Source organism: Cavia porcellus, unplaced genomic scaffold, assembly GCF_034190915.1.
Source record: "Cavia porcellus strain 051 isolate PalLab524CR breed Dunkin Hartley unplaced genomic scaffold, mCavPor4.1 scaffold_4, whole genome shotgun sequence".
Classification (NCBI taxonomy): Eukaryota; Metazoa; Chordata; class Mammalia; order Rodentia; family Caviidae; genus Cavia; species Cavia porcellus.
The window spans coordinates 115,763,583-115,771,162 of record NW_026947487.1 but is presented as its reverse complement, the minus strand read 5'-3'; positions in this window follow the sequence as shown (position 1 = coordinate 115,771,162).

Below are 7,580 nucleotides of genomic sequence, written 5' to 3'. Positions count from 1 at the left end.
CTGTCTCCTCTCCCCTGTGGTGTCACCTTCCCCTCCAGGCAGCCCGAGCCCCAGCCCTCAATGCTGTCTCCCCAGGAGTCCAAGTGGCCTCTGGTCCTCGTCAGCGCTGAGCACCACCTCCAGGCCCCCGTCACTGACACCTGACCAAGATTGTCCCATTCTTCGTCTCTCCCTCAGGTCCCTCCTGCAGCATCCAGCAAAGGTGCTGCTCATTTATCAAGGCCGTAGAGTGTTTCTTACAGTTTTTTTGTACCTGTTCTTGTGTTTGGTACTTAGGAAGTGTTAGTGTTTGGGAAGTGTTAGACAGTATTTAGGAAGTGTTAGACCGTATTTAGAAAGTGTTATTTTGGAAGTGTTAGTATTTAGGAAGTGTTTGTGTTTGAGAAGTGTTAGTATTTAGGAAGTGTTAGACAGTATTTAGGAATTTTTGTATAGTTTATGTTTCTGATTACCCCTAGGACTATGTTTTCACCCTTAGTCATCTGCACTTGAGAAACCCCTTATTACTTATATTTAAATGTTAGGTTATATTTAGCACGTATATTTGGTGGCTCCCTTCTGGTTCTCTCTTTGTTGTATGCTTTACAATTCACGGAAGATCGTGTATTTCACGTTTCCCTAAGGCACATTTTAACCTCCGTGGCCTCCTTTGTTTGACCCGGGTCTAAGAGCCAGTTTGTGAGTGCTCACTCTGCCAGGTATCTGTCAGCACCCAGGACACCTGCCTGGAAAGTGCTGTCCCAGCCTCACTAGACAGCCCGGTCCCACACCATTCTTCCAGCCTCGACCATGCCGTGGCTTCTCTCCAAGATCCAAGTGTAACTCATTAGCACTCACCCGCCCTTTACCATGGACATCCCTGGTTTTCCTTGTTGGGCAGAATTCACCTGTCCCAGCTTCTCAGCATGGACACAGGTGGCTCTGAGTAGTCCATGATTATTGTACTCTGTGACGACTGGTACCACTCAGAATGTGCAATCAAAATTAGATTCTTGCCAGAAATTTTTTTTCTTGAGCATTTAGAAAAGCTTTTGGGACTAGGTGTGCTTCACCTGTTTGCTGGGCTTCGTTTTTCTTCAACTCAGCCCAAGTTCCTTCTCATTAGTAATATTTAATTATAAGTCAGTGCTCAGACCTCTGCATGTTGCTTAAGTCCAGTTCTGTGGAACAGTGTCCAGTAGCCATGTGCCGAGCTCGGGTGGCGCTGTCCCCAATGCCTGCTGGAGTCGTGTCCTCCACATCTTCTCTCTGGCCATCTCATTTTCCTGCTGTCATCTCCTTGTTCCTCTTGCTGTGTTTTTGTGAATCTGGCCTTGCCCCCCGTGCTCCTGGGTGTGTCATCCAGGTACTTCTGTCTTGGGTCTTTGCCCTCATTGGGTGGTCACCCCTAGAGCCAAGACTGGGCCGTAGGAATAGTGCAAGCCACTTAGGATGCAGACACTTTCTAGCGGGCACATTTTACCGTGTGAGGGCTGCAGCACGGAGCCGCATCTGAGAAAGCTGGTTCACAGCAGACAGTTGTAGGAAGCGGTGCTGCTGCCAGAGCTACCGAGCCTGAAGCTGGAGCCGCTTATGTGATGGTCGTTCACTAGCCTGGGCTTTAACTGATGGGGCCAGTCCCTTCTCAGGACAGCAGCGGCAGGGTCTGCAGTGTCAGGGCAGAGGGGAGGGAGTCATGAGTGTCCTGGGCTGGGCCAAATCCCAAGACCTTCCATGAGGCACTGGGAGCTGCTGGGCACAGGGATGGAGTGAGAGGTGCAGTGGCTCAGCCCTGCTTTTGGAGGAAGCCACACCGCCTTGGCCACAGGCTGGGTGCGGAGGAAGGTGACAGGACTGAACTCTGTTCCCAACTCAGAGTCACACTCCAGAGGGGTACAGAACATAAGGGTACAAGGGGAGAGGCCCTAGTGGGCGAGAGGACAGGACGTGAGAAAGGGAAGTGTCCCTGGCCGAGGAGAGGGCTTCCGGCACCCGCACGCACCCTTGCAGCTCCTCCAGCCGGAGCACAGAACTCGCACCTGGACGGGTGCGGTGTGCATGTGACCTCATCTGCGGCCGGGACCTCATCCGGGCTGCTCTGGGCCCCCCAGGCCTTCCTAGTCTTGCAGAGACCACACGATGGTTAGCTTTGTCTATGCAGGTGCCTCAGCTACTTGTGTCCAACAGAACCTTTTGTTCAATGATTATTTTCATAATTCTTCGCTCTCCTCTCATATTTTCTCACAGTGGCCAGGGAGAAGCAGGCCCCGGTGGGACACTTGGCAGATTTGGCCCCTTAGCTGTGTTCATTTTCAGCATTGGCGCAAGCTCCCTTTTCTGCGACTCTGGAAGAGACTTCAGGCGAGTTCTCCACCAGGTTTCAGTCAGGGCCGTCTTTCCTGCAGTGCTGGGTGCCTTCCTCCCCTCCATGTGTGCCATCTCTAGAATCACCACTCACCTGCAGCTCTCCAGCTGCACCTCTGCCTGCCTCTCCCATCCCCCTCTGTTCTCTGCATTCCACACCCCTGACCCATGTTAGGTTTGCAGAGAAATGGGCCCAGTGCATAGCTAAACAGGAATCCCCTCGTGAGATGTTGGGGATTACCATCGCCACAGTCAGAAAGCTGGAGCTGAGGACAGGCACAGTGCAGCTCTGGTCAGAGGTGAAGGCAGACAGTGAAGGCCACTGCCCAGCAAAGCCAGCCCGGCTGGGGACTTGCATATTCTTAACAGCCCTGCACTGCTGTCCAGGTTGCTCCTGTGCCTCCGGCCCACACCATCTACCCCATCTCCTCTCCCATCCCATGCAGCTGGTCAGGATCATCGCCACCTTGAGAAGATCTGCCTAGCCACATCTTTGTCCCTCTGGCCCTCTAAGGTCATTGTCACAGGGTTCCTCTAGGCACTGGGATGTGGACATCCTGGGGGTGTCCTGCCTTGCCCTGTTCCCCTTCCCCTCGTCACCGTACAGTGGGCATGGCTCCTTCTCCTGAGCTCTTGCTCCTCATTGCCCCACTGGCCGGCCTACACAGCCCCAAGGTACTTAGTCTAAAATCCAGGCCCCTCCCTACAGACTTCCACAAGCAGGTGCAGTGACCAGTACACAGGGCCCTCCCACTGCTCCCTGGCACAGATTCTCAGTCTGATCACTCAGAGGACAGGGGCTGTATGCGCAGGCCAGGCAGCATCCCCATCAGAACACACATGCTACTCTGACAGCAGAGCCCCCTGACTGTCAGGGACCTACAGTGACTCAGGGAGCTGTGCCAGGCAGCTCTGGGACCTCCACAGGGCCCTGGAGATGGAGTTCATCTAATCCAGGTCTACCAAAGTCAAGTATGCCCTTGGCCCCCATTCACTGGCAGAGAACATTTGCTGGCCCAGGGCTGTGCTGGGTGGACTGATCCCAGGCTTGGCAGCAGGGTATGGCTGGCTTCCTCCTGGGAGGCAGTGCCTGGGGCCCAGGAAGGATTTTCAGAGACAGTGCCTAAGACAAGAATTCAAGCCAAGTCCCAGCACCTTTGCCATCTCTGCCCAAGGTCTGCCATGAATTTCGCAGGGCTTTGAGCATGGAAAATATAGAGTCATCCCTGGAGGATAGCAACTGGCAGGATTTTGCCCAGATTGAAAAGAGGCATGAGTAGCCAAGCACACAGACTGGCAATGTTGGCTTTAGTATGACAGAAAATCTCACAGTTAGTTTTGCTCTGTGAGATCCCGCTGGAGATCCTGGACAGCAGCTGAATCTGAGCCCTGCAGCACAGGAGAGAATGAGCAGTGTGCACCCTGGGGAGCTGGGCAGCTGGGATGCTATTGGTTGGGTCGGGAGCAACACTGCTTTCAAAGCTTTTACTGACCCGATCAATGACTCCATTTATTTTAGGGCAGAAGTCAGAAGAGAAGAAGCTCTAAGAAAAGCACTCAGGGAGAAAAGGTGTTTTGCTAAAGGACACAGTGTCATCCTGCATGCTGCTCAGGCAGCTGTGAGCACCAGAGGCCTCTGGCTCCAAAGGCCTCGCTGCTATCCTATGTCTCCTAGCACAGCCGATCCAGGCAGTCCCACTTGACAGGCAGGTAGCAGCCTGGTGTCTCAGCAATACCTGGTACTTTTCAGTGTACCTTAGCTCCACAGGTTTTAGGTATTTGAATATTTGCTTCTCTTGTAAACAGTAACTTGTTTTCCACGGTTGGAGGTGGAACCAAGATTTTGTACATGCAAGGGAAGCATTTGCTCATTGAGCTACACATCTGGCCCCAGGAGTGACTTTGAAGCTTTAATTTTCTATTTGTTGCTGGCTTGTAGGAAAGCCATGCATTTTTGCATGTTGCTCTTGGATAAATGTGGGAACAGGTATTATTAGAAGTTTCCTGTCAGGAAACTGACAGGAATTGGGGTGCACAAAGTCTGAACTGAATAGACAATGGAAACCAAACAAGGAGCTTGAGCTCCAAGGCCAGCTTGGGTCTGCCAGCCTCCAGGGCCAAGGACAGCATCACCACATCCAAGGCTGACCAAGGAGATTGAAAAGAGGACCCTGCTGGTTGCCACTGAGCTCTCGGGAGCTTGGCAGAGGATAGAGACTGTGAACCAGCAACCAGGAGTCACCTTGGATGCACATGACCACACACTACCCTTCCTTGGATTTTCAGCCATAATTGGAATTACCTGGGTCATCCTCAAAATCTCCAGCTGTGAATCCAGACCTAGAAGGTCTCGGGCTGGTTTTTCCTGGGATCCTCCAACAGAAGCAAATGCCATTTCTCTTTGGAAAAAGATACTTCATGACATATATATTTTTAGTGCTGGGAATCAAACTCAGGGCCTTGCATTTGCCAAGCAGGCACTGTGCCACTGAGCTGTATCCCTAACTCATTGATATCTTTTAAAGAATGCTCACAACAGGGCCAGGGATTTAGCTCAGCAGCATAAGCACCTACCTGGCAAGCACAAGTTGTGAGTTCAATCCCCAGTACAAAAACAAACAAAAAAACACATGCTTATAAGCAATTCTACAAGGGGCATGTTGCAATACAAACTAATGGGACAGAAATAACTGGAAAATGACCTTAGGGACAGCAGGAAGCTAGAAAAATAACATCAGATTTGAAAAGGATATAAAAGAACTTTTGAAAACATGATAACCATGGCTGAGTACTATAAGGACAAGTTAAAGATTCATAGAGGCTGAAGAAAGTGCAGGGATGCAGCAGATACATCCTCCAGAATGCGGCCTGAGGGGACAGAAGATGGGACATATGTAATGGACACTGAGTGGCCTGGATGAGGGCTTGGGAATGGACAGCACATAATTAAATGGTCTCCAACAGAAGAGAAGGAGCAATGGGATTCTCCAGAAAACAACTGAGAAATTCCCACACAAGATAAAACCACCACCCAGAGATTCATGAAGCAAATCCCAAGTAAGATAAATGAAAGTATCATCCAGATGTGTATCAGTGAAACAGAATAATAAAGTCAAAATCATAAAAGGCAGTGTATCAGGTTTTACTAGAGACACAACACAAGATACACAAATGTTTAAGAAATTACAAGATTGGCTTACGATGGTCAGTCACAGAGTTGGATGAGGGAGCATGCAGGGGGGTTTTGCACGCTGGAGGTTGAAGAGTCCAACCCAGGGGCTGGAGCTCATTGCAGTGTCCTGTGCAAGTCCGTGTCAGGAAGCTGACGAGTCTGTGATGGAATGCTGAAGAATCTATGCCAGAAGACAGGAGTCCCACGCGGAAGCCAAACACTGCGCCAGAAGCCAGGAGATGATGTTCAAGCTGAAGGCAAAGACTGGAGCTCCTTCCAAGAAAAACAATCAGTCCTTCCTCATTTGCCTTTTATGGTATGCAGGATACTCATCCTGGTGCGGAGAGTCCTTAATTCCCACACTGTCTCTGTGCCCTCCTCTTGCACAGGCTGAGGTAAGGATCCCAGCCCCCTGCAGAGTCACTTAGCTAAACTTCTAAACTTCTCAAGTTGACTCCATGAACAACATCCTAGAACTGTAAGGCTTGTCCTCCACACCCCAAGATGTAAAGCTGCCAAGTCTCTTAGTTAAACTTCTAGACTTCTCAACTTGGCACAATGTATCAACCATTACAAGCAGAGAAAACTATTTTCCAGTGAGATCTCTGGAAAGTCTCCAAATATCTAGAAATTAACATACTCCCAAAACACAGCACATTAAAACCTGTGGGACATTTCAAGTAATGTTCACCCTATGAAGGGAAACTGGTAGCTCTGGAAACTTAAAAGATATTCAATCAATGATCCAGCTTATAAATTAAGAAACTGGGAAAAGTCACTGGGCATGGTGGTGCACACTTGTAGTCCCAGCACTCCAGAGGCTGAGGCAAAATGATGGCTGTGGGTTCAGAGGCAGCCTGGGCTACACAGTGAGTTCAGGGCCAGGCTAAACTACACAGACCTTATCTGAAGAAAAAAACTGGGCAAAGGGATAGTTAAACCCACAGTAGAGTGAAGAGAGAAAATAATACCATCCAGAATGGAAAACAAAAGAAAACAAGAACAATAAGGAAAATTAATAAAAATCTGGGTTCTTTGCTAAGATTGAGGTTGGTAGTCCTCTGGACCAAGACTGACTGGAGGAAAAAGAAAAAAGGCAGAAATTATCAATACAGGAATGAGAGCGATGAAATCATTATAGAATTTGAAAAGAGGTATCAGGGGCAACCATGAACAAACTTTCCCAATAAATTCAAAAACTTAAGTAAAATGGACAAATTCCTTTAAAAATACACTATAAAAACTCAAGAGGAAATTAACTTGTTTAGCTCTATATGTATTAAAGAAATTGAGTTTGTAGCTAGAAAATTTCACATACACACACACAAAAAAAAAACTGTACACAAAAATCCAAGCCTAATTGGAGTCATTGATGAACTCTACCAAGCATTTAAGCAAGAAATAATACTAATACTACACCAACTCTTCCACGGAATTCTTCCAGATTTACTCTATGGGGAAACAAAGTCAAACTTGGAGAGAGATTGAAAGAAAACTACCACTTGTTGCTCCCTTTTGGGCACATATTGCTGGACAGTTTGGTGGCCTGTGATTCCAGGCTCTGTGTCCTACCCAAATAATTGACCAGGAAAACTGATGAACAGGTAAGCTCAACTTTTATTTAAAGTAAAAAAATAAAATAATGAAGAAAAGAGAAGAAATTAAGAGCTACAGCCTACAAGCAGGGTGGCACACTGCAGAAACAGGAAGCAGAATAGCAAGATCACAGTGCTGGCAAAGTCAGTGGCTGCCAGCTTTCATATTCTCCCAGACCACCCAGTGGAAGTTGCTCTGCCCACCCATCCTGGCTGTGATTGACAGGTCACATTTGCTGATCAGCCTCCTTTCCAGCTCAGGTTACATCCTGTGTCCAGCCAGCCTGTCATGCCCTAATCTCTTACATCATAGATGCAACCTATATTCCTTTTCACCTTTTTTTCTCTCCCATGCTTTCTTCTTGGAGGTCTCATTATGTTACCCAAACCATAGCTCGCATTTTTGAGTTTGAGAGATCCTCCTGGCTCTGCCTCCCTGGTGGGTTGGATGACACATGCATGATACCTTG